Genomic DNA, 24,318 nt, shown 5'->3' on the forward strand with positions numbered 1-24,318 from the left:
GCTTAAAGAATATATAGAGGTGGAGGAAGTACCGACAAAGGTTCTCGCAAGGCCAAGAGCGACCAAATCCATTATACCGTTATCAGACTGTATAAAGGCATGAACTTTCTGGAACCCAGTTTAATCACAGTAGCAGTGCTTCGAAGGTGCACACAACGCCTTCAGATAAGAAACACTGACTTTCAAGGGACCTACGCCAAAATATCAAATTTATATCATGAAGGCAGTGCGGAGCACATAAACGATAGATACATCAAGCAGCAGGTTCCAATTCCATTGCTTCACGCGCGCTGGCGTGCATGGCGCTAGATCTTCTCATTCACATCTTATCTGATGTCCATTCACCTTCTTTCACTTCCTCCTGCTCGGTTTTTAGATCATGCAGCTCATCATTCTCTGAACTAACAAACAACACACCGCTTCCTGAAAACTACAGCGTCAGCTCTGTAATCAATTTTTTGGCGTTCCCCAGTGCAGGGTAGCCAACCATAAACCTTTCTGGCTAACATCCCTGCCTTTCCCCCATCTCTGTATCTATTCTATTCTATACTATTGGCGTTTAAGAACAGTACTGTCTTTAGCATTTCTTTCAACGAAACAAGGGCCTCGGAGACAACGAACGCCACCGTATAGAAGGAGAAAAAGGTTTGCTAAAGCTCGCCGTACATCCGGTAGCAAACAGAGCGCCCCCCCCCCCCCTTCCTCAATTGTTCAGCCAGCGATATCGGCGACCAGTATCTCTGTAAAGTTCCTCTTCCTCTTCTCCCTTTTAACGAGTCACGACCGAGCAACGCTCCCCGCCATCCTCCAGCCAGACGCTTAGCGAGGCGCTCAACAACAGCGGCGGCGGCACACGAGTTTGTTTTCTTCCAAAGCAGGAGAAGACGCTGGCGCCGAAAAAGCCACCGCGGGTCTACCACCGCTTATCGGCGTCATCGGGTCGTGTGGCCAAGAACAGGCGTCCGCGGCTATCTACGCACACAGACACACCATAGACCGAAGCAACGACCACCACCATCTCCTCTTCCAGAAGCCCCGCCAAATAGGAGCTCCCTTTCTGGGCCACTCACGAAGACGAACGCTTCCGAACCACGGAGTGGAGGAGCTGGACCGCGGCGGAGCGGCTACGCACGCCCCTTGGATGAAGAAGCGTGCGCGTGCGTGAGCGCAGTGTTAAGCGTGTCCCCTTCTCCACAAAGAGGAGCCGTGAGAAGAGAAACGGGGACGAGCAACGTATTTTTAGCAGGACGAGGAGGGCTCCGCATTACGTTTCATTTATTCCGACCGAATAGAGCGGCTGTGCACACGTGTACGTGCTCGAACAGCGTCGTCTTCGACGACGGCGACGAGCGAGGGAAATCCATCTGGAGTGGAAGTGACCGTCTGGAACGTGGCCGTCTGGAACGTGGCCGCTGCGTGCCGGCAGCGTTCGGAGAAAGCCGAGCTTCTTCGCCCCGAGAAAGGCTTCTTCCTCGAGCTTCTTCCACGGCCGCCAGCCCACTTCGTAACCCCGCCGCTGACCTGGGCCTAATTGTGTGGAGTGCCGACCCGAAGCAAATGGCAGATGGAAGCCGTGGCTTCTTCGGGGGCGGTGTGTGTATAAATATAAGGGCGGCATTGAGGGCAGCGCCAGGTCCATACGGGACGAAGATGGCCACCGCCGTTCCATCTAGTACCATTCTTCCAGCCCCGCCCATGACTGAAGCCTGTGTTTCCTGGCTGTTGTTTGTGAGACAAGTGATGTGCGCCGCTATAAGAGCGGTCCGCCTTGGTAGCTTCGGAGAATCGCAGAATGATTCGTATAAGCGGCAAGCAGTACGTTGCTGCCCGCATCATTGGGACGGGATGTGATCGAATTCCCGAGGGTGGTCCGCCTGAGAACGTATGCGGGCTTGGCTCGCGTTCGTGCTCAGTATGTTATCAATGTTTCGACACGCGTGTACATGTCGTAGTTCAGGGGCCACGAAACACGAAGAAAAAGCAACATGAAAAAGCTCACAGGGATGCTGTGAGCACTAACACCGAGGGATCAGGGCAATCGTTCACAGTGCCAGCAGTTTACATGACGAAACTAGAGAATCGATGAAAATGTACGCCTCACTTAACACGAATCAACCTATATAGGAGTATATTTGCCCTTTAGCGTCATCATAATCGAGGTTCGATATACTGCGCTAGTGTTGAGGTACATTTTCACCCCCAGAAAAAAGGAGTACTTGTGATTGGCAACGGGAGCAGACATGGGGTAGATTTTCTCCCCCAAAAATACGGAGTTCTTACGGCTGGCAAGGAGAGCAGGTATAGGGTTGATATTCACCCCCTAAAAATACGGAGTACTTACCTAAGTACTTCGCACTTTTTAAGCTGCAAATCTATACCTCAAGCCTGCTCCCGTAGTCAACCGTTAGTACCCGTTTTTTTTTTTTCTAGGGGGTGGAGGGCCGGGGTGCAATTCTATGCCAGAGCTAGTTGAGTATATAGAACCTCTATTAGGAGGACGCTAGATCTCTTAAAATTACGGAGTACCCACCTAAGTACTAAGTAGTTCGCACTTTTTCAGGTCAAAAATCTACCTCAGGGCTGCTCCCGTAGCCAACCGTAAGTACTCTTTTTTTTTTCTTGGAGGAGGGGGGAGGGGGTGCAAATCTGTGCCAGAAATAGTGGAGCATACAGAACCTCGATTAGGAGGACGGTAGAGGCCAAGCCTACTCCCATCTGGGTTGATTCGTGTTTAAAGTGTACGTCCTATATCCTGGATAAGCCTCTACCCAGAGAACTTGACTCTGGCCTTGTACCAGCACTGACTTGACGTAATAGCGCCAGCGCATAGCTTATCTACGAGATACTGACAAGTAAAGTTACAGTGCACTATATTTCAAATAAGCTCAACGTCACAAAGCCAGCCGGTCGCGCACGCCAAAGAGAAGGAGAGAATAATTCCAAATTTCTGCGCTTTGAACGGGCCAGGCTACACAGCGAAACGTTTGGAGGCGCGCAGTTTTGAAGCTTCTAACTACCGTCAAACATGTGCACTCTTTGCCAAAAGTATACAGCCCAAAGGGTTTACTTTTGCGCCCTTCAGCGCGGCTTCTCTTGCATACTCAGTGACCCTAATCTCACGAAGGCGGGTGATACCTAAGTTCTCAACCCTCCCAAGCTTAGCACTGTCAAATGTACTTAAGAGCCCGGCTACACGGCTTGGAAGCAAACTCTTTGGGTTGTATATTTTTGACAAAGACTGTACCTCGTAGTTATTACGTTCGAACCAATATGATAAAAATGGTCTATAGACAGTCTATAGACTTCTTATTGACTTTATTGACTTCCTATGGATATTGCTTTCTGTCTAGTCATAGTCTATAGACTGTCTGTAGACAAAAGTCTACTAAAAGTGTATGGCCATAAATCTATCGATTGTCTGTTGACTGTCTATGGCATTTGTATTGCCTGTAGACTGTTCTCCAGGATTTGTCCATAGACAGTCAACAAACTTTATAGACAGAAGTCTATAGGCACTCTATAGACTGTCTAAAGCTTTTTTAAGGGTACATTCCGGCGCTGAACGTCGTTTCAAGGCTTCAGCGTCGAAAAGCACCGTGCAAAGTCGGCACAACAAAGACGGCGATGCCCAGGGTACGGCTGCAGAGGCCAGCGGAAGCAGAAGAACGAGGCCCGCGGTTTCGGCACTAATTTCCCCGAGTCACGGTCCACCGGACACGAACGAAGGTCACAGGTAAGCGCATTTGGGCGAGAGGCCGGAGGAGAGGTAAGCTTTGCACAGACTTCCGCGCACGATCGATACCCTTCTCTAACTCGGCGACCTTATTTCCTCTTGGCCTAGCCGAAAGGCGGCCTGAAGAAGCGTTCTCTTGGGACTCGTGCCAGGAGGGCAGCTATGCGCATGGCATAAGCAGAGTGCTCACAAAGCGAGACCGCGTCTGTTACCCTAGGCGTGACGTGGATGCGAAAATTTTCTTCTCAGACTGGAACTCTGTTTTGTGATTTTGTGCGGAAGCATCACGTACCCACGTGTTTTCCTTGTAATGCCAGGTACGCGGCCACATCGAAGGCCTGGCTGTCCAGTAGTTTAGGAACGGCGAATGAATCGGCGACCGGCTTGGATGTGGACAGTGGTCAGCTGACGCCGGGAAGCAGCTCTACGTATGCGCATTTGTTGGCTTCATTCAGAAGTCGCGGCGTAGGTACCGCAGCTTCCGAGGCCAACTACAGCAGCGCGCTTGCCAGGGAGAAGAGCTACCGCCGAGTCTCGAGCAGTGTCCGTTTTGAAAGGTCACCTTTGTTCAGTTTCACTGTTAGTGGGGCCTTCGAAAATGTTCCAACTAGCATGTACGCGGAAAAGTAATGACTATCCCATCCCATCATTCCATCATTCCTCTTCTCTAGTGCAGGGTAGCCAATCAAAACACCCTTCTGGTTAGCATCCCTGTCTTCCTTCCCTCTCCCTATTTATCTCTCTCTCTCTCTCTCGATATGAGATTTTTTTTTTCTCGCCCGACAAGTACAAAGTGAACCACACTTAACGGGAACACTTGAGCAAGTAGTTTGGGATCGCGCAGCAACCGCTGCAGACAGAAGGCCCAGCAGGCGCGCTTTAAAATTGTCTAGGTAGTGTTACACATAGTATGACGCACGGTAGTACAGTCACGCTGTCTATGTGAGGCTATGGATTGGATTGTCTATGGATTGGTGAAAGCGCGACACACCTGTCCACGCCACTCATGAGCGATTAAAGGCTTTCGTCCTATCAGCATCAGCTTTATCAGCTTTCGTCTTATTAAGAGTATCAGAGGCTTGGTCTTATCTAACGGCTAAGGAGCGTTCAAGGGCGTCGCCCTCACAAAACTACTGTGCCCGTGAGACGGGCGTACCTTTTGCGAGCGCTGAATTCGACAACCTGCGCGCTCCTATAACACATACGGACCTGCCCCTTCTCTCTTGGGGCTCTCTGGCTGTCTCTTGTTAATTCGGTTTATAAATAACCGTTCCGCGTCACCGTCGGTACGCGCACGGCAATCTGGAACACCGCGCGGTCGCTCTGCAAAACACCTGCGCCAAGCACTCCCAGATGTCCCGCCCACGCGCATACAAAACATTCACACGCGAAGCGCAGTCGGCGCGCACAAAAAAGGGGCCCGCATAACTCGTCCCCCAGAAATCAGAGCGATGGAAATGAAGGTGGCGGAGCCCCAAAGACCACGCCAGCCAAAGTCGAAACGGTGTGCTGCACTCACGGAGGATTAGCACAGGGAGCGGCCCCGGAGAGACAGCGTGACCGGCTTCGAAGATCACAGCAGTGCGTCTCAAATGCAACGCGTCCCCCCCCCCCTCCCACCTTGCATCCCCGCACATAAGCGTATAAGTGTATGCTCCCAGAGCACGAGCACTTCTCTCCGTAGTATACAACACGAGACGCGCATTCGTGGACGGCAACGACATGCATGCATGCAGTAAACGCCGCGGGACAGCCGTGTATACGTATATATATGCAGGGAGGGGTGGCGCTTCGTCGTACGCTGAATTATGACGTTACGGCTACGAGCGAGCGGACGCGAGAAACGGTGGCCCAGTTGGCGGCGGGGCAGATGATTCCCATTCTTCGGGACGCGAGCATGCGAAATGGCGCGCGCGTCACGACTGCGTTCGTCCGACGGTGGCGCAGCGCCATTGTGGGATCAGTGACAGCGCGTTGCATCACAATTTGGACGACGCGAAGGCATTGAGCTTCACTGGAACGCGCACTAGTCTCCCCCTTACTCAGTATCTTCCTGAATGAATGCATAGAAGGCATATGATTATTCTGCACGGTCATTCTTTACGATTATCCCTCATTCTACAGGAGCCCACCACCCACTTTTTTACATAAATGAATGAAATTAAGTGCGAACAAAGACTAGTATTCTCAGCGCATAGGGCGGGGAGGGGGATGGGGCAATAGTTACACGGAGCAGTTGACAACCGTACTTATTGGCAACGCGTTAAAGGAGCACAATTTTCCCTGCGCAGGCCACGCAAAAACAGCGCATTAATTGCACGTAGAGTGGTCTCAACTGCATTCAACTGATAAATTTCGGGAATCAACTTGTTGAGAAGCCAGTCACACCAGTCCAGCTAGATAATTACGGCGCAGCTTTTCTTCGCTTGTTTAACCTGCCGCGGAATCCAACGTCGGTAATCGATAACCAACGTATTTTGGCGTGATGTAGCTACACAACCATTATGTGAAGCGCACCGAAGGGCAGGGCTCTCGGTGAATTCGGCCCATTGCTAGAGTTCCTTGACGCGTGTCGAACTACCAGTATAGCGATATAATAGCGCAGAGTAGGACAGGACACACGAAGAAGACACGAACAACACGAGCGCTAACTTCCAACAAAATTTTTTATTTCACACATGCAACATATTTAACACCAAAACCACGTCATCACCTGTGCTATCAGTAACGTTGTCTGAGAAACGATAGTTCTTTATCCGATAAAAAGATAGAAGGAGTGCTCACACATGTCTCTCCTTCTATCTTTTTATCGGATAAAGAACTATCGTTTCTCAGACAACGTTACTGATAGCAGGTGATGACGTGGTTTTGGTGTTAAATATGTTGCATGTGTGAAATAAAAAATTTTGTTGGAAGTTAGCGCTCGTGTTGTTCGTGTCTTCTTCGCGTGTCCTGTCCTACTCTGCGCTATTATATCGCTATGATCATGCACCAACAAGCTCAAAAAGCTACGCTTTTGAACTACCAGTATAGGCGCGATCGTTTCTGCATTTCGGCTCTGCCGAAACGCGGCAACCGCGCGGGATCTCTTGAAGAGCTTGTGCTAAGGAGAACGTAACCATTGTGGCATTGCAGAGGGTATCCACTATTTAGCACTGCACCTGCACACAGTTTTCACTTAAGCACCTCCGCAGTGCTGCTGAGGGTGTTCACCATTCAGGGCAGCAACTCATCAACGTTGAGGTGGGTATCCTCTATTCAGTGCACTCCTCCGCAGAGTTGTTGAGGGTTTGTACTCCTCCGCAGCGTTGTTGAGGGTATGTAGTCCTCCGTAGAGTTGTTGAGGGTATGTACTGCTCCCCAGAGTTGTTGAGGGTATGTTCTCCTCCGCAGAGTTGTTGAGGGTATGTACTGTTCCGCAGAGTTGTTGAGGGTATGTACTGCTCCGCAGAGTTGTTGAGGGTATGTACTCCTCCGCAGAGTTGTTGAGGGTATGTACTCCTCCGCAGAGTTGTTGAGGATATGTACTCCTCCACAGAGTTGTTGAGGGCATGTACTCCTCCGCAGAATTCTTGAGGGTATGTTCTCCTCCGCAGCGTTGTTGAGGGTATGCGCTGTTTACACAGCACCTGTGTAACGTTGCTGACGGGTCTTCACCATTCAGTGCAACGCCTTCGCAATGTTGCTGAATGTATGTACCATTCAGTACAGCACCTCTGCAACGTTGCGGTGGTTATCTACTATTCAGTGCATTCCTCCGCAGAGTTGTTCAAGGGTTCAGGGTATGCACTGTTTGACAGCACTTGTGAGGCGTTGCTTACAGGTCTTCAGTACTTAGTGCAATACCTCCGCAATGTTGCTGAGGATGTTCGCTTTAAAGTGCAGGAATTCTGCGACTTTGCTAAGGGCATCCGCCATTTAGCGCAGCGCTTCAAGAACGGGGGCAAAACAGACCCGGCGCCCACATCTGTATTCCCTGCTGAGCAGCGCACTGCATTCTCACGCTCTACAAGTCAGCGCGGTACAAGGCCATCTCGGCTGCCTGTCATGCACCTGGCTAGCACACACACGCTGCATGCATCCTGCCGAGGCTCAGGTGCTGCAGACAGACTTCAGGGGCACCGCTTACGCTGTCAGTGCCGCAGTCGAGGTCGCCCTCGCGCGAGCGTTGCACATGCCGCCGGCACGGCAACAGCTATAAGCACAAAAGACGTCGCGCCACGCTGTGGTGGGTGGCGGCTGGACGCTAGCGCCCTCACCATCCACCCACGCCTCATTAAAAAAGTGCACTGAGAGAGAGAAAGAGAAAACAACGGACAGTTGACAGGGGGGAAAGGAGGAAACGCAGCGAATTGTTTCAGCGCGGCCCCAGTCGTTAAAGAATAAAGCAAAACTCAAACCGCAGAGGAAGTCGCGCAGCCTGTCAAAAAGAAAAAGAAGGTAAAACGGCCGGCACCGACGCGCGTTACGGCACACACACGTACTGCCGGCGACGAGATTCCAACCTCCGGATGTCCGGATGCCTTCCAAGCAAACAGCGAGCGAGGCGAAAGCAGGCAGCCACTCGACCTCCCTCAACCTTTCTTTGCTCCCCCCTCCTCCCCCGTTTCCATCTTTGCAAAAACATGAAGTAAACAAATGGAAAGATCTGCTCGGGCCGGCGGGTTCCCACCGAGGGGCGCTGCTGCCGCCGCCACAGGTGGAAAAGTCGCGTCGGTCGGGAGAAGGCACAGACAGACTAACACCGACGGCCAGCTGCCAGTTCCGGTGAGGCGGCGTCGACGGCTTTTGTTGCCGCCGTTTTAACCGCTTGAGAGCGGGGGAGCTCGGGGGGTGCGTACCACCTAACAGAAAGCCCCTGCGCGCTTCTGTGCAAGCTAACGGCACCGTTCGCCAGACACCCTGCATTTCTATGACAAGACTGCATACGCGAGGCCCCTCAACGCAAAATAGCAAGACTTTGCTGCAACGTCATAACGCGTTGTTGAGAGGCGAAAAGCAGTATTAAAATCCAGCAGCTTTGGATTGTTCTGAGCGACACCTGCTCAAAAAAATTAACCGACCAGGCCTGAGAAAAGCCCGACGATCAGCTAATGAACTGCACTGACTCATGCCTCCTGCATGTCCTGGATCATAGCCTGGCTATGCCTGGGGTGTAATAGCTAGACAATGCTAAATAAGCGCCAACATCATATCATATGATCTAGCGGAAAACCGCTACTGAGAAAGGGGAAATGTCAGAACAGAAAATGAAAAGACGTCATTCGCACGCAATGGGGTGTGGTTGTTGTCAAGGCCCTTAAGTTAGTAGCGGCTAGGAATACAATTTGTTCCTTCTTATGGACCGAGAAAACATCGGTAGGTTTACACTGGAGCGACGGAGTACTAGCTACGGTGACACTAGTGTAAGACAACAGGCCAGTGTGTGTCAGCTTTCACTGGCAGTGTCGATGGGATTTTTGCTAACGTTAAAAAAAACGCACTCGTCTTCAAGTGTTCGGTCACAAATCGAGCACAGTGCCCGGACACTCATAGCGGGCGCTCCAGCCTCAAGGCATGCTTGAATAGTCGTAGAAAACTCCGACGGTGCGTGTGAGACGAAGCCCGTTTGAATTACTCAATGCCGCGAGAGGCGTATCAGCAGAATAATTTTTTCTAAGATCATAACGTTTTCAAAAAGCTACAGCTGCCCTGTTGCCAATTTACGTGACCCAAAACATGCAGATGCCGGGATGAGAGGACTGCAACTTTCTTGACAGAAAAAAAACAAACTTTTTAGCTCAAAAAAACGAAGTGCAGACACCCTAAACCTTAGCGGATGTATTACAACCTGCGATTCATCACCTGTCAGGTAAAGTTAATTTTGAACGAAGCGCACGGGAACAGTTGGCAATAAATGGCAGCCCATTATAAAATGAAAGGTTTGGTTTGGTTTATTGGGGTTTAACGTCCCAAAGCAACTCAGGCTATGAGGGACGCCGTAGTGAAGGGATCCGGAAATTTCGACCGCCTGTGGTTCTCTAACGTGCACTAACATCGCACAGTACACGGGCCTCTAGAATTGCGCCTTCGTCGAAATTCGACCGCCGTGGAAGGGATCGAACCAGCGTCTTTCGGGTCAGCAGCCGAGCGCCGTAACCACTGAACACCGCAGCGGGTTATAAAATGAAAGGTACGGTCTTTGTCAAAAATATACAGGCCAAGGGGTTTGCTTCTAAGCCGTCTAGCGGTGTTTTTAAGAAGAATTCACTGTCCAATAGTCTTGGGAGGGTTGAGGACTTCCTCCCGCATTCGTGAGATTATAGTCCCTGAGCACGCAATAGCAGCTGCGCTGCGGTACTCAGAAGGAGATCCCTTGGACTGTATACTTTTGACAAAGACTGTACATCTCGACACAGGCTGCGACAGTACGATTTTTTTTTTGTACTCATGAAAGTCAGAAGAGCAGAAATCCCATAACAGGACCCACAAGAACGCTCTAACAACAATCGTCTTAAACAGGTCCCTCTAACGTCTCTCGCATTTTCCTTTACCGCAGTCGTTCTTTCGCTAAGAAAAAAACAGCCTTCCCTGCAAATACCCTCCCAGCAATCGCGCGCATTAGGCTTTCCGTCGGCCTCATTACGGAGGCAGACCGCGCTCGGCAAACGGGCACTTTGTAGCGGTCCGTGGGAAATCCGCAAACGGAGGCATTTATGGGACTGGCAAGGACGGCAGATACGCCACGAGGCTCTCGGAAGGCGCGGCCTTGGGCCCCACAGAGAGCCCATAGCATCCGGAAACAAGCAGCTCCTCTCAAGCAGGCAGGCAACTTTCCGCAGAACTTCTCACAAACAGAGCTCCCAAGCCGGGTTTCGTATTCGCCAGCGAGCAACCGCAGTTAGACCCACAGACAAAAAAGTGCCGTTACTTCAAATCCTCGTTACAGTACTGCACGCAGTCATTTCTGCTGTCATTAGCTATTCAAGAAATACTAAAGGTCATAACGGAAGCGACTGGCGCTTAGCGCAGTTAATCGTTCTTTGGCTTCTTTGATTTGAACAGATGAATAGGAAAGCTACCGAGGACACGCTAATGGCAGCTGACTTGATTATGACATCACTTTCCATTTTTACTCTTTCCCTTTCAGCCGTTCCCCTTCCTCAGTTTGCAGTAGAACGCCAGAGACATGTTCCTCCGATTGGCTTTTCCACCCTCCCCCACAATAAAGCTTTCAGTCGCCTAAACCCGGGCAGTCGAGATAATAAGAACAGTAAACTGGGCTAGTTGGTAGGAATGCATACTGAAAACTGCGCAAAGAACGAAGACACAGAACGAGAAGGCACACTGCGCCCGTGTCATGCCTTCTCGTTCTGTGTCTTCGTTTTTTGCGCAGTTTTCAGTGTGAAGTCGAGATAACTTCGGGAATCATCCATTAGTCGATCGTTCATATCCTGTCTGCTTAGTATAAGGACACAGAAATATTTTTTTTATGGTGAAATTGGAGATATGGATAATAATAATGCTCGTAACCAAAGACACAAGCGATAAAGATAAAGAAGCTAACAAGAACTTTTTTTCCCCTTTTTCTACTTTTCGCTCCCGCTCATATGCGAGGAAGTAGCACTGCAGAGACCGAGGAAATGAAAGTCGCGAACCGGAAGTGGCACAAACGGGCAGGAGAGTTGTAAAACAACTTCCGCACTTTGAAAACACAGTCGCCCAGCGGCACTTTCTCGCGCGAGACAACCAGCTTATCACCGTCACGAAGAAGTAACAACCCGAAGTAGAGCGTGTTTGTCGCCGCAACCAGCGCTTCGAGTTCGATCAAAGGCTCGTGTACATAGATGGTTGGGCTTTCGCCGAACGAAGTAAGGAAAACGTTTTAAAGGAACAAGAATCTCTCCGATCTAGACTGAAAGAAGAAGAAAAACAATCAAAATTCAGTGACACTGCTTTCCGTTCAAGCTTTAGTAGAACGGGTGGCAGAGATACGAGGGGGGGGGGGGGGGGGGGGGGAGTGGTGTACCCCAGTGAATCTTGTCCAAAGCGGCGGTTGGCCTTATGCACAGTCCACTTCCTGTTCCCGTTGCCTGCCGCGCAGCGCATGCTAAAATTAGCCCCACATTTTTTGCTCTAATCAACACGGGACTTCACAAGTAAAAACAACAGAAAAAGCAAAACGAAAAGCAAGCCCTGCACACGGGCAGCCCAGAGCACTTTGCGCGCATACAAAGAAAACAAAAAACAAAAACGCGCGTCCCGAGGAAAGCGGCGACGGCGAGAACTCGGCGCGACTCGTCCCTGCGTCCCTGCTCGTGACGCCTTATAGCAGCACGCATGTCGGCAACTTTTCCCTTCGTAGAACACAGAAGCCGCGTTTCACGAAGACGTCATGACGCCCCAGTGTCCCAAGTTGCGACCCGCCGACCACGACGTGGTACGTGTCGCCGCTGTCAGCTGTTTTGCCTCGTAGCGCCGAGCTGCTTCCCGCTCCTAACCGGCGCTAGCCTTTCTGGCTTCCCCGAAACTAACTTAACTTCAGAAACGTCTCGGCACGCCGTTACGGCGTTGCTACCACTGCTTAGCGTTAACAAGATTTATTTCGAAAGAAACGCCGCTGCCCTGCAGTACCTTCCAACTCTGAAAGCGTGTATATGAAACAAAATAGTAAACGGATCGACAAGCTGCGCATATGGGTTTGCGCTTTCACCTTCAGTGGAATTCAGGCGCCGGTGCAGGGATTCGAACCCACCACCTCGTCCCCAGCCGCATATTCGCTGTCGAGGAGCTGAAACACCTCCTTCGCGAAGAGGGAACTCCGCAGAAAGTTGTGGCAGCAGCGCGGTTCTCTACCGGACCTCCACTAGCCCCACCCACTGACTAAAGAGTTCTTGAGAACACTCAAAGCACGCGATCACCTAATTCGATCACGTGACCACAATGACGTCAACTTTACAGTATCCACTGTCCGGTGCATACTCGCCTTACGGCCCACCCGCAGCAATCCTAATTTATTTTTATTAAAATAATTTCTTCCCATTGGACAGCACCTAACGACAGTGCTCATGACCTACAGTTGGTCTTCTTTATAACGAAGTTGAAGAGGTCTTGCGATTACTTAGTTATAGCCGTAGCTTCGTTGTAGCCCGTGTTGACCGAGCTTAGAAGGAGAATCACCATTCCTTCGTTTTAACGAGATTCCGCTGTAGTACGCCGACGGAGACACTGCTACCCCCCCACCCCCCCCCCCCCCCCCCTTTCCAGAGGGTCCTTCCTACGCCTACACGACGGTAAAACGACTGCGTATTCAAGTCATCAGGCATTCAATCTTACTGTAATTAACACTGCAACGCCTCTCCCTTCTTTCTAAGCGTTCTTTCTTTAAAGTAACGGCCGTTAAACGTCTCAATTTTGCGTACGCTACACAGCTTCTCATTTCACTTCCACGAAGCCTCTATACAAGGTCGTGCAATACCGGAGGCCTTGGTGCGCGTCAGATAGGCCCGTAGAGCCCATTCTAAAAACGCCGAAAATCCCCCAGAGACGCATATCAGTACGAGACAAGGTCGCGAGTGTCGCGGCCGCGTAGGTGGCACAATTAGCAGTTTCGAAGTACGCCCACATAGCATAAATACACGTATCGCTCGAATGACTTAAAATCTTAAAAGTATGCGGCTGCATAGTCACCAACACCCCCGTTGCCCCTCTTCCCCTATAAAAGCGATCTTGTCTTCTTCAGGGACGCAGAATAAATTAACTCGAGACAAAGATCTTCTTCGGGCACGGACGCCACTGTACGAAAAGATCGCGCTGATCGAATTTTACTCCGCAAAACATCTCATTTCTCATAATAGTCTGAAAGCGTGATCGAAATCACGAGGTCGTGGAAATTAAATAAGAAAGGAGAAACGTAAAATGAAGAAAAAAAAATCCGCTCCTTTTTTCTGCGCATATTCATCGAGTAGACTCCGTCCGGCGTGCAGTCGACCGAGACTGATCAATCGTGAGATTAAACGCTGAATAGACATAACCGAAAGGCACCCCGATGGCTACGAAGGCAGAGGTTATATATATATATATATATATATATATATATATATATATATATATATATATATATATATATAGACGCAGCGACTTTAAGGGAAACAAAAAAAAAACGTGCGTGTGTTGGGGGGACAGGAGCAAAGGAGGAGCTACTGTATAGGTGGACTCGGCTGTGACGCGTTAAAAACACTGTGACGGCCTAATGGTTTCAAGCACTCGCCTCGCATGTCGGGTAGGTGCTGGGTTCGATCCCCGGCGCCACCGGGTACTTGCTGGCTTTCTATTGGGCACAAGCTTTCCCTCGACCTGGTACTCTGTTTTCTGGGGCGATGACACCTGTCCAACACCTACCTTCGACAGATCTGAGTTCTGTGCGGCGAAGCCCGATTGTGGCACTTTTAAAAGTAGAAAGCGCCCCTGGCGGTGGGTCGTCGGCTACTGAAAGTGAGGGGGGGTTCGATTCCCGGGGCGAGGGTATACATTTATTTCGTTCGGTGCAAGCGAAATTCAAAAGAAGCCGTGCGCTGTGCGACGTCAGTGGACGTCAAAGAACCCCAGGTGCTCCAAACCAATCTGAAACCCTACACTACACGGAATGCCTAATAGCGCTCAGTGTACGCCCGGCGCGTAAAAAGTAAATCAAATCGGTCAAGGCTGCTCGGGGCTTCGTACGCGTTCTTGTCACTGCTTTGTAGGGTGCAGGCATTCACTCCGTTTCCACAGAAATGATGAAATGATTAAACAACGGCGAGCGAACTAGCCCTTAAGACATCCCCTGCCATCGCTTTCATGCCCATAGAAGTTCATTCTTTCCACCAGATCAGCTCAAGAGAGCACCACCCTGGCTGCCAAGGACGGTTGGTTGCACTGGACAGTGCGAAAAACATACTGACGTGCACACATTTCTGCGCCCGCTCCTTTGAAGGAAATCCCCGCAACGGGGCTTTTCATGCAGAAGGCGCTCGTCGTAAGGGGGGACGCGAATAAGTTTGTACGCTGTTATTTCCTCCATGGCCACATGCGATGACATGCGTACACAAAACGCGCATGCAATGTCTAACACTCGCCAACATACGCCTCGGTGCAGTTCAAGGATCACTCACGCATCACTCATGACAAGAACTTCCATAGCGTCAAATAGACATGGTTATCAGATTCCGTTCATAAGGTCCCTATGGCATACGAACTCCTCCGCAGCTTAGCACAAGGCACCAGGCGAAGGAAAATGACTCCAAAATGTAGCTCACGGTCAAACTCTAGCTCCCATACACGCGATCGTCAATTCCCCGACGCAAATAGTAGCAGTAGTAGTTCACGGTGCAGATCATACCTTACCTCCTCAGCTCAGGGTGATCTCAAGAGCAAATCCGGAATCCGCCGGGCTCTCAGGCAAGCCACCGATGCATCCTCTGGCAGGTGACAAGTCGAAGAGGGAAACGGTAGCGAGGCGAATATCACCGCCGAACGCGTATATTCCAGCACAGGGTATACCCAGGGGGGGGGGAGCAGCGGCAATACGACGGATGCTCAAATCCACTCCTCGACCGAAAAGCCCTCCGCACAAGAACACCGCCGGCGTCCGCTGCTAGGAGCACCCAGGTAGAGCGAGGGCGGCCGAGAGAGACGTGGCCAGCGCGCACGGCTACTGCACCACTGAGGAGGGACCGTCGCTGCTCTCGGCAGGGCGCAAACAGGTTCGCCACGGAGACCTGTTGCCCGCTCGCCGAGAGTTCGCCATTGGCTGCGCCCGAGGCCGGCGAGGGAGAGAGAGTGAAGAAAGAAAGAGAGAGAGAGGAGGAGGGGCCGCGAACGCAGTGTTTGGTGCGTGCTAGACTTGACTGCCGGTAGGTACGGTTTGGCCGCTCGCTTTTTTTAAAGGGCCTCCGAAACACCCTGTATAACTTACTCCCCCCCCCTCGTGCGCAACCCCCGCCACGGTGGCTCAGTGGCTGTTGGCGTTCGGCTGCCGAGTGGGACCAGGGCCTTTCATGTAGCGAGGTTTAAAGCCCTGCCCCAATGGCGCGGTGTACAAGTTCCTCCAATATGATAAGGGAAGAAACGCGCAATTTTTCGGTTATTTCCCTAGTACAGTTCAAAATGGCGTTTTGATATTACACGCCAAAAAGAAAAATTAAAGAAGTAAAATTGTGACCGCCACACGTAATTACGCTCTATAATTACATGTGGCACCAGGGCATAGCTTGTACCCATTTTGAGAAAACCGGTGGGTACCCGGTCGGCGGCGGGAGTCGAACCCACCACCTCCCGAAGTCGAGGCGGGTAGATAACAGACGTATAAATCCAGGGAACTTGATATGCACCTTGTCTATCATGTGGGCATACCAGGGGCTTATTGGGCTCGGGTCTTCGCATTCAATGGCATATTATCCACAGCCCCAGCGCATGTATGCCCATGCCAGAGCGGGAGAAAAAGGAAGAGGGGGGGGGGGGTGAATTTGTTTCGTTGGCCCCTTTAAAGTGAAAACTGGGTTAACATGTGCGCAGCAACGCGGTTCAGGGATTAGATACCCCCGGGAAGTCATAAAATTAAGTCTATAAAAAAGAAGGAGCACGTTTCTTTTGGACAAAGCGCTGCGTGGCGCTATGCCATTGATTAAAATGTCTGAAAGCGCGACCGATTCGTATCTTGGGATGCGTCTTATCTGGACTGCACAAACCATGACGATGATGACACGCGACCACCAGTCACGACGAACACCAATTTACAGGTCTCGACTCCATTAAATAAACTTATTCCTGTGCCGCAAAATTCAAGGGAGAATCCACGAGTGACCAATGTATGAACTGGATGAATGAAATGTGTAAAAAATTGATAATATTATGCAAATTAGCCCCTTCTGTGACATGGTACGAAGTGCATTGTTTCATGTAATTCCCTCATAGTTTGTGTTCGTAACGGCATGCGTTTCTCTTCTGCTGAATTTATCAACTTGTAGGATTTATTTCCGGATTATATTGCGAACCACTGTGAGCTGCTTTTTGATACATTTGCGAATCATGTTGTTCCACATTTCATTCTTTCGGGAGAACGCTTTTTGTTTCAACCTGCGTTTTCTTTCTCTCACCGATTTGTCCTATCTGTCAATTTGTGTTCACCTAAAACCCACTCCGCTGAAACTAACCCAATTTTTGTGCTAGCGACACCGCAAGCAAACAAATCCTCGGGGGTCACACCAACCAGCCCCTGCAATGCGATGCACAGAAAACTCCGCCACCATCCGCGCAGACCCGCATTCCCGAGGTTGACCCCCACCTCTTCCCGGTTCTCGCAACAGCGCACACAGCGGCACCCATTCCCCGACCGAAACGCATTAGCACGCGGCCCGAAATATATCAGGCAAGTATCGACCTGTGACCTTGCCGGTCAGTGGATGGACACAAAAGGGGAAAAAGGACGGACCGCCACGCGCGCGCGGTTTTTCTCCGTTTCTGCCTCTCCGCACCGCATGCCCTCTTTTCAGGGCAAGCCGGCCCGCTGTTGCCGCGGATGATACCTCTAAACGCAACCGTTCCTCCATTCACCGCAACGAAGGGCACGCGAGGAAAGAATGAAGGAATAAAAGCGAGCAGGCTCCGTCATGCCAAATGCGTGCAGCGCTTCAGAAGCTACACAGGTTGTGCGCAGGCGGTCGTAGCAGTGCGCGGTTCCTGCAGCGGTGGTTCGGTGGCAATGGCGTTCGGTTGCAGAGCCCAAGGTAGAGGGAGAGAATCCAAGCCCCTGTGACTCCATTTCGGTGGAAACCGAGCTGTAAAAGCGAGCCTGTGCGCCAGGTGGTCTTCGTACTCTACATAATATACCGTACCACGCTGTACTCTACCATATGATAGCGTAACATACCGTACTGTACCATACAACACCGTACTAAATCAGAGCATAACATACCATACCGTACCAAACCGTACCGCACCAAACCCTACCTAACAGCACCGTACCCAACCCTGCCGTATCGTACCTAACAGCACCGTACCGAACCGTGCCGTATCGTACCTAACAGCACCGTACCGAACAGTGCCGTACTGTACCTAACAGCACCATACCGAACCATGCCGTACCGTACCTAACAGCATCGAACAAAACCGTACCGTACCTAAAAGCACCGCAACGAACCATGCCGTACTGTACCTAACAGCACCATACCGACCCGTGCCGTACCTAACAATATCGTACCGAACCGTACCGTACCTAACAGCACCGTACCGAACCGTGTCGTACCGTACCTTAACGTACCGCTGTGGCCTAGTGCTTTGAGCATCCTCGTCGCATGCGGGATGTAAGCATTAAACCGCAGTTTCGACGGGTCGGCGATTTGTACCGCTATATATACATACGATACCATACAAAACGTACGGAGCAAGATAAGGTTTGCGCCTCCTATGACGTTTACCTAAGAGATATTGTTTACGAGAGGCAATGCTGCGATAGAGGTGGAGTTACCCAGGCATTTTTCTAGTAGCTCTCCATATCGTAAACAACCGCTGGCCACGAATACCAGATGCACGGAAAAAGCACCCCGTTTCTATTTTTCTTTTCTCGACCGACCACGGACACACAAGAGACGCGCGAGTGGTCGGCAAAGCCGTGTGTGCGCTTCGGCGGCCGCGCGGACAGCTGACCGACGACATCCGGGTGCGGGCGGCCGCCGAGGCAGCGTCACGTAATTTTTCCTTTTCATGTTCAGCGAAGTCGCAGAGTCCCGAAGCGCGCCGCGGACCGAGCACGAGATGGCACGCAAAGCGATACGCAGCCCGACTCAATAGAGGGCTTCAAAAAAACCTACCCAAGGACGCCGCAGCCGCGCGGCGAATCGCGCCGGCTGCCCTATAGTGCTGTGCACATCTGCAGAAGTCAAGCGACTCTATCGCGGTTTTCGTTTGTTAGATCCCCGCTTCTAGTCTGATAAAAGTGCGTTTAGGGTTTCGCCGATCCAAAAATTTCCGCTCCTTTCGTTTGTGCCTCGTCTGTAGGCGAGTCGACAGAATACTGATTCATACTGCTGCGTGCTGCCGGTCTTGCTGTTATTGCGCCTTTGTGGCTTCTGCTGTTGTAGCTGCTGCTGGTATATGCTTTTCCATTGTTTACGACGTATCTTAGAACAAGTGCTTCCTGGATTGTGCCGCGCATGAGCAGTAAGCTGTCTCTGTGAAACCCCACGATCGGAACGGGGCTGCAACAGCCCAGAGGCAATATGGCTGAGCCTTGAAAGATAAATTTTAAAAGGTGCATAGCTGTTGCAGGTGCTGCGGTTGCAGGCGTCACGGTTGCAGCCACGCAGGTGCTGCAGTCGCGCAGGTGTTGCAGTCGCCGGTGCTGCATTTCTAGTACGAAACCTACTCTCGCGTCAAGATCAATCATAAAATTATTTAACTGAGCTTCAAATCATCAACTTTCATCATCATCATCAGCCTGACTACGCCCACTGCAGGGCAAAGGCCTCTCCCATGTCTCTCCAATTAACCCTGTCTTTTGCCAGTTGCGGCCCCCATATCCCCGCAAACTTCATCTCATCCGCCCACCTAACTTTCTGCCGCCCGCTGCTACGCCTGCCTTGCCTTCTCTTGGAATTCACTCCGTTCGCCTTAAAAACCAGCGGTTATCTTGCCTTCGCATTACATGCCCTGTCCACGCCCATTTTTTGCCCCTGATTTCGACTAGGATGTCATTAACCCGCGTTTGTTACCTCACCCACTCTGCCCACCTCCGGTCTCTTAACGTTATATCTATCATTTTTCTTTCCATAACTCGCTGAGTTGTCATTAAGCTAAGCTGAACCCGTTTTCCTAGTCTCCGCGTTTCTGCCCCACAGGTGAGTATCGGCACGTTACAGCTGTTGCGTACACCACCACCCTCCCATGATCATGAATGGCAAACTGCCATTCATGATCTGAGAGGACCTGACATATATACTCCATCCACCCCATTCTTATTCTATAACTATCTCGCTCCCGTGATTCGCATATACGGTCACTACTTGACCTGAGTAGACGTACTCCCTCACCATTTCCAGCACCTCGCTACCAATTGTGAACTGCTGTTTCCTTGCGAGACTGCATTACTTGCCCTGCCTTCATCTATACAGCTCCACTACTGACTTCAGGGGCTGATTAGAGATGTTAAAACACTCATACCCACGTACCACACCGCACACACCGCACCATACCAATCCGCACCATACACTATTGCATATTATACCATACGGAACAGTACACGGGCCTCTAGAATATCTCCTCCGAAGAAATTCAACCGCCGCGGCCGGGATCGAACCCGCGTCTTTCGGGTCAGCAGCCGAGCACCATAACCACTGAGCCACCGCGGCGGCTGTGCGATGTCAGAGCACGTTAAAGAACCCCAGGTGGTCGAAATTTCCGGAGCCCTCCACTATTGCGTCTCTCATAGCCTTAGTCGCTTTGGGACGTTAAACCCCATAAACCAAACCAACCATACGGAACGGAGAAAACAGCCGCGCAAGCGGCAGTATCAACACGATCCTGTATTCCCCTCTTTCGTTTCTCTCTACCTCATGCACGCGCACAGCACAACGCAGCAAAGCACAACACAACTAAGACTTCCGGAGCCCTCCACTACGGCGTCCCTCATAGCTCGGGTCGCCTTGGGACGTTAAACCCCCATAAACCAAACCAAACCAACCATACGGAACAGAGAAAACAGCCGCGCAAGCGGCAGTATCAACACGATCCTCTATTCCCCTCTTTCTTTTCGCTCCATCTCATACACGCGCACAGCCCACGCAGCGAAGCACAACACAACCAAAACAACACAAAACAGCGCAGCGCAGCCAGCTACCCTCCGCGGAGAAGTCTCAACGGGTTCAACGCCTCTGCCGCTCCTCGGCGTTTCGTTCGAGGTCAGGTCCGCCTAGCTTTGCATTCCTGCTCGCTCGCCCGCTGCCCCGGCACCCGCACGAGCGCGCTCGACGCGGCGCTGACCAGCGTTACAACGAGCCCGAAACGTCGGCGACCGTGGAGGGCTCCAGGCGCCCAGAAGGAGCAGTGGCGTTGCGGCGCAGCATCCATCTCGGCGTGGTAGCCGATCGCGTTGCCTTATTCGTTACTGGAGCAGGACGCCCCCCCCCCCCCCCCCTCTCTCTCTCTCTCTCTCTCTCTCTCTCCGGTCGCCGCCGGAGTTTTCCCTTCCCTTTTACTTTTTTTGTTCCAAGACAGCAGAGATGCTGCAATGACGGTCAGCCTGTCTGTCTGTTGGTCTGTCTGTATAGAAGCAAAAAGAAGCACGTGGGAGCGGACAGTAGGGACAAAATGTCTGAGGCTTGTTTCGCGCTTGGAACCGTTTTTGTTTGGCCGACGAGCCCCCCCCTTCTGCCCCCTGCCCGTCTCTTCTCAACGTTGTTCTCCGTTATTTCCTTCTCTTTTTTTCTTTCTTTTGTTGTTTTGGACGAGCAAGCTCGCGTGTACACTTGCCTGTGCGCTCGTGTTCTATTTTCAGGATTTGAAAAAGAAAACGAAACACGCTAAACACAACTCGCCCGAAAGGGCGGTACCGCCTCTTTTTCCTCGTAGGAATTCATCTCCGCGTCCTATCCATTTTGTTGTTTTCTTTTTATTCTTCTTTCCTACGCTTCCCAGCAGTTTGCAGCATTCTCCTGAAGCCGACGGCGCCAGTGCCCGGCCTGAAAATAACAAGGTAAATAGAAAAAGGAACAAAACGGCCGAAAAGAATGATATAAAAAAACAAAACGAGCGCAGCTAGGGAGCGCCGTTCTTTCCTATCCGCTCGCGCGTTTTGAATGACAGACCAAGCGTGCAGAGACGCTTGTTACATGCGAGCTCATTACGTAAGCGGAGCTCTTCGTTCTCTTCTTTTCCCTGGATAATCTCCGAGCGCCTCCCAACCCACCCGCCGAGCAGGAAATAACTCGCCCGTTTTTTTTTCTTCTTCAAGGTCGCTTGCCTTGCGTAATATCGAGCACGCAACCGTCTTTATAATAGAAAGCATCGTGAAACCGATCCCACAGAGGCGAAACAAAAGATTATAAAAACAATTTTTCTTCTTGGAGTGGAAATAGGGACAGACAACACAAGAAGACATCCAGAATGCATTCGAGGTATAGCTTTCTGTTTGCGTCGCTTTTTTTCCATTTCAGCATGCTATATAAAAGAGTTTTTCAATTTAGGAAAGACGTATGTGAAAGTTCGGGAAGCTTGTCTACAGCCTGTCAGAGGAGGCCATGCATTTCATCGGCTAGCACAGCATACGCTCCTATGTATTCGTGATTTTTATGGACTTCTCACAGGCATACCTTTCCGAACAAGAGAATATTTTTTTACGTAACGCAATGAATGAATGAATGAATGAATGAATGAATGAATGAATGAATGAATGAATGAATGAATGAATGAATCAATCAATCTAAACATTTCGAATGCTAGAAACACTACGCTTCTTAGAAGCACATTGGATGTCCTAAAGCTTTGACCGAAAAAAGCCATAAAACCGAGTAGAAACTCTCAGTACATCTCAGCCTTCCTAGCTACGAGAGCACATTTCGAAAGTACACCTTCTGCCGAAAGTTCAGCGGCCAGCGAGTTTCCTGCTGAGTAGTGCAGAGGAGCTATATAGTAGCCCGACTGAAGCTCCAAAACCCTTGAGCGGTGTAAAGAAAAAGTTCGACTATCCCTTCAGAGATCTGGAGCGCAGTCATACAAGGCTGCCCGCGAGCTCCACGAGCCAGTGCGGCGGCCTTTAACCTTTCGAGAAAAGGCTATACATTACGGCGAACACCAGGCGGTTTCCGTGAACTGCCGCGGGGGGAATGCGGGCATGCAGCGATGGACACGCCGGTATACGAAACGTGCGGAAATGCGTCGGCCCCGCTGTCTCACATCACGTACCGCCGCATGCCTGGTAAACGAAAGGCGAAATAAACAAGGAAGGAAACGTAAGAAGCGGTACCGCAGCGGCCGGTGGCTCTGATTCTCCGTTTCGATCACGCAGTTTCGGCAAAGGTAAACCGGCTGTAGCAGGGAACAGCGGATAAAGCGACCGGCTGGTCGGACATAAAACTGGACTCTCGGTGGCCGCTTTTGTTGGTGCTTTCGTCGACCATCCCTCTCCTTCCTTCGACGAATTTATCTACCCCGGAGCACAAGCGAGGGCTAAGCGAGTCGAGTGGTCGAATCTTAGGCGGTATACTGCTTTCGACGGGAGAAAAAATAAAATTAAGGAAGGGGAGAGAGCCCGCCCCACCGCGGATGCGGGGCGAAAGAACGCGGAAAACGGACGCGTATTTTTTACTGCAGTCGTAACGCGGACCAGGGAGATAGACAGACCAAGAGAGACAGAAAATAAAGAAAGGAAACTGAGCGGAATACGGCGGGAAAAGAGCTTATTCCGGCGGTCAGCAATATCAAAAGGAGAGAGCGCCGGAATGTCTTGGTCGTGTTCTTTGACGCTTCGAATGCGATTCATGGTCCGCAACAGCAGGATGGATTCATGTGCAGCCTCTATCAATACTAAAGAGTCACTGTTTGCGCGTGGCCCGAACAGTGGCGCCGGGCAGCGTACTATGGCTGCATCAGCTAGCCACACATCTAATCGGGCACGCCTGTTTAGAGACACCTGTTAGGACAAGCCTTTTTAGACACAGCTAACTGGGCACAGCTGCTTGGACGGACTAGTCTGGGCACAGCTACTTGGGCGTACTAGCCTGGGCACAGCTACTCGATCACACTAGCCTGGGCACAGCTGCTTGACCACACTAGTCTGGGCACAGCTACTTGACCACACTAGTCTGGGCACAGCTGCTTGACCACACTATTATGGGTACAGCTATTGGTCGCACTAGTCTGGGCACAGCTACTTGACCACATTAGTCTGGGCACAGCTACTTGACCACACTAGTCTGGGAACAGCTACTTGACCACACTGTCTGGGCATAGCTGCTTGAGCGCACTACAGTGGGCATAGCTGCTTGAGCGCACTACAGTGGGCATAGCTGCTTGAGCGCACTAGTCTGGGCACAGCTGCTTGGGCGCAATAGTCTGGGCACAGGTGCTTGGGCACACTAGTCTGGGAATAGCTGCTTGAGCACACTAGTTTGGGCACAGCTACTTGAGCACACCTGTCTAGGCATAGCCCCTTCGGCAGAATTTGGCCGCGTCTATTTGGCCACATCTACTTGGTCACACATCCAACTGGTCACATCAAACTATCCAGATCCAACTGGCCACATGCACTTGTCCATGTCTATTTGTGCGCATCTATTTGGGGACATCTGCACGACTACACCTACATAGCCACATCAACTTGATTATTGATATGGCCGGCGCAGTCCCTTGACCCCGGCCTTCCTTGCCCGAGCAATTACGTTTTCATGTGAACTGCCCCTAACTTCATAAGCCCACGTTTTCCTTCAGTGCGGCCACAATACAATCTCATATCAAAGTTCGTTTCGTTACTGAGATGCGCTGTCGCCCCGGGCTTGCACCAGCGGCCGGATGCAGATAGGAACAATTATCGGCAATAAAACATTAGAAACGGCTCTAACTTCCCTGCTCAGTAG

At 51.1% G+C, this 24,318-nt stretch overlaps 1 protein-coding gene across 6 annotated transcripts in view; it reads right to left on the minus strand.

The window, feature by feature from the left end:
• The window catches only part of LOC149366026 (uncharacterized), a 287,338-nt gene that overhangs the window by 22,483 nt on the left and 240,537 nt on the right, over positions 1-24,318 (minus strand). Inside the window, exon 1 of one of the 6 annotated variants that reach the window (XM_089547688.1) lies at positions 15,098-15,546. The exons of 4 other annotated variants lie outside the window; for them this stretch is intronic. The gene's annotated coding sequence lies outside the window, so the exon portion shown is untranslated. Of the gene's footprint in view, positions 1-15,092; positions 15,547-24,318 lie in introns of those variants that run through there. One more of the 6 variants, XM_089547696.1, reaches the window with a different exon arrangement.

The sequence above is a fragment of the Amblyomma mixtum genome, chromosome 1 (genome assembly GCF_055824585.1).
Source record: "Amblyomma mixtum isolate Tamu chromosome 1, ASM5582458v1, whole genome shotgun sequence".
NCBI classification, from domain to species: domain Eukaryota; kingdom Metazoa; phylum Arthropoda; class Arachnida; order Ixodida; family Ixodidae; genus Amblyomma; species Amblyomma mixtum.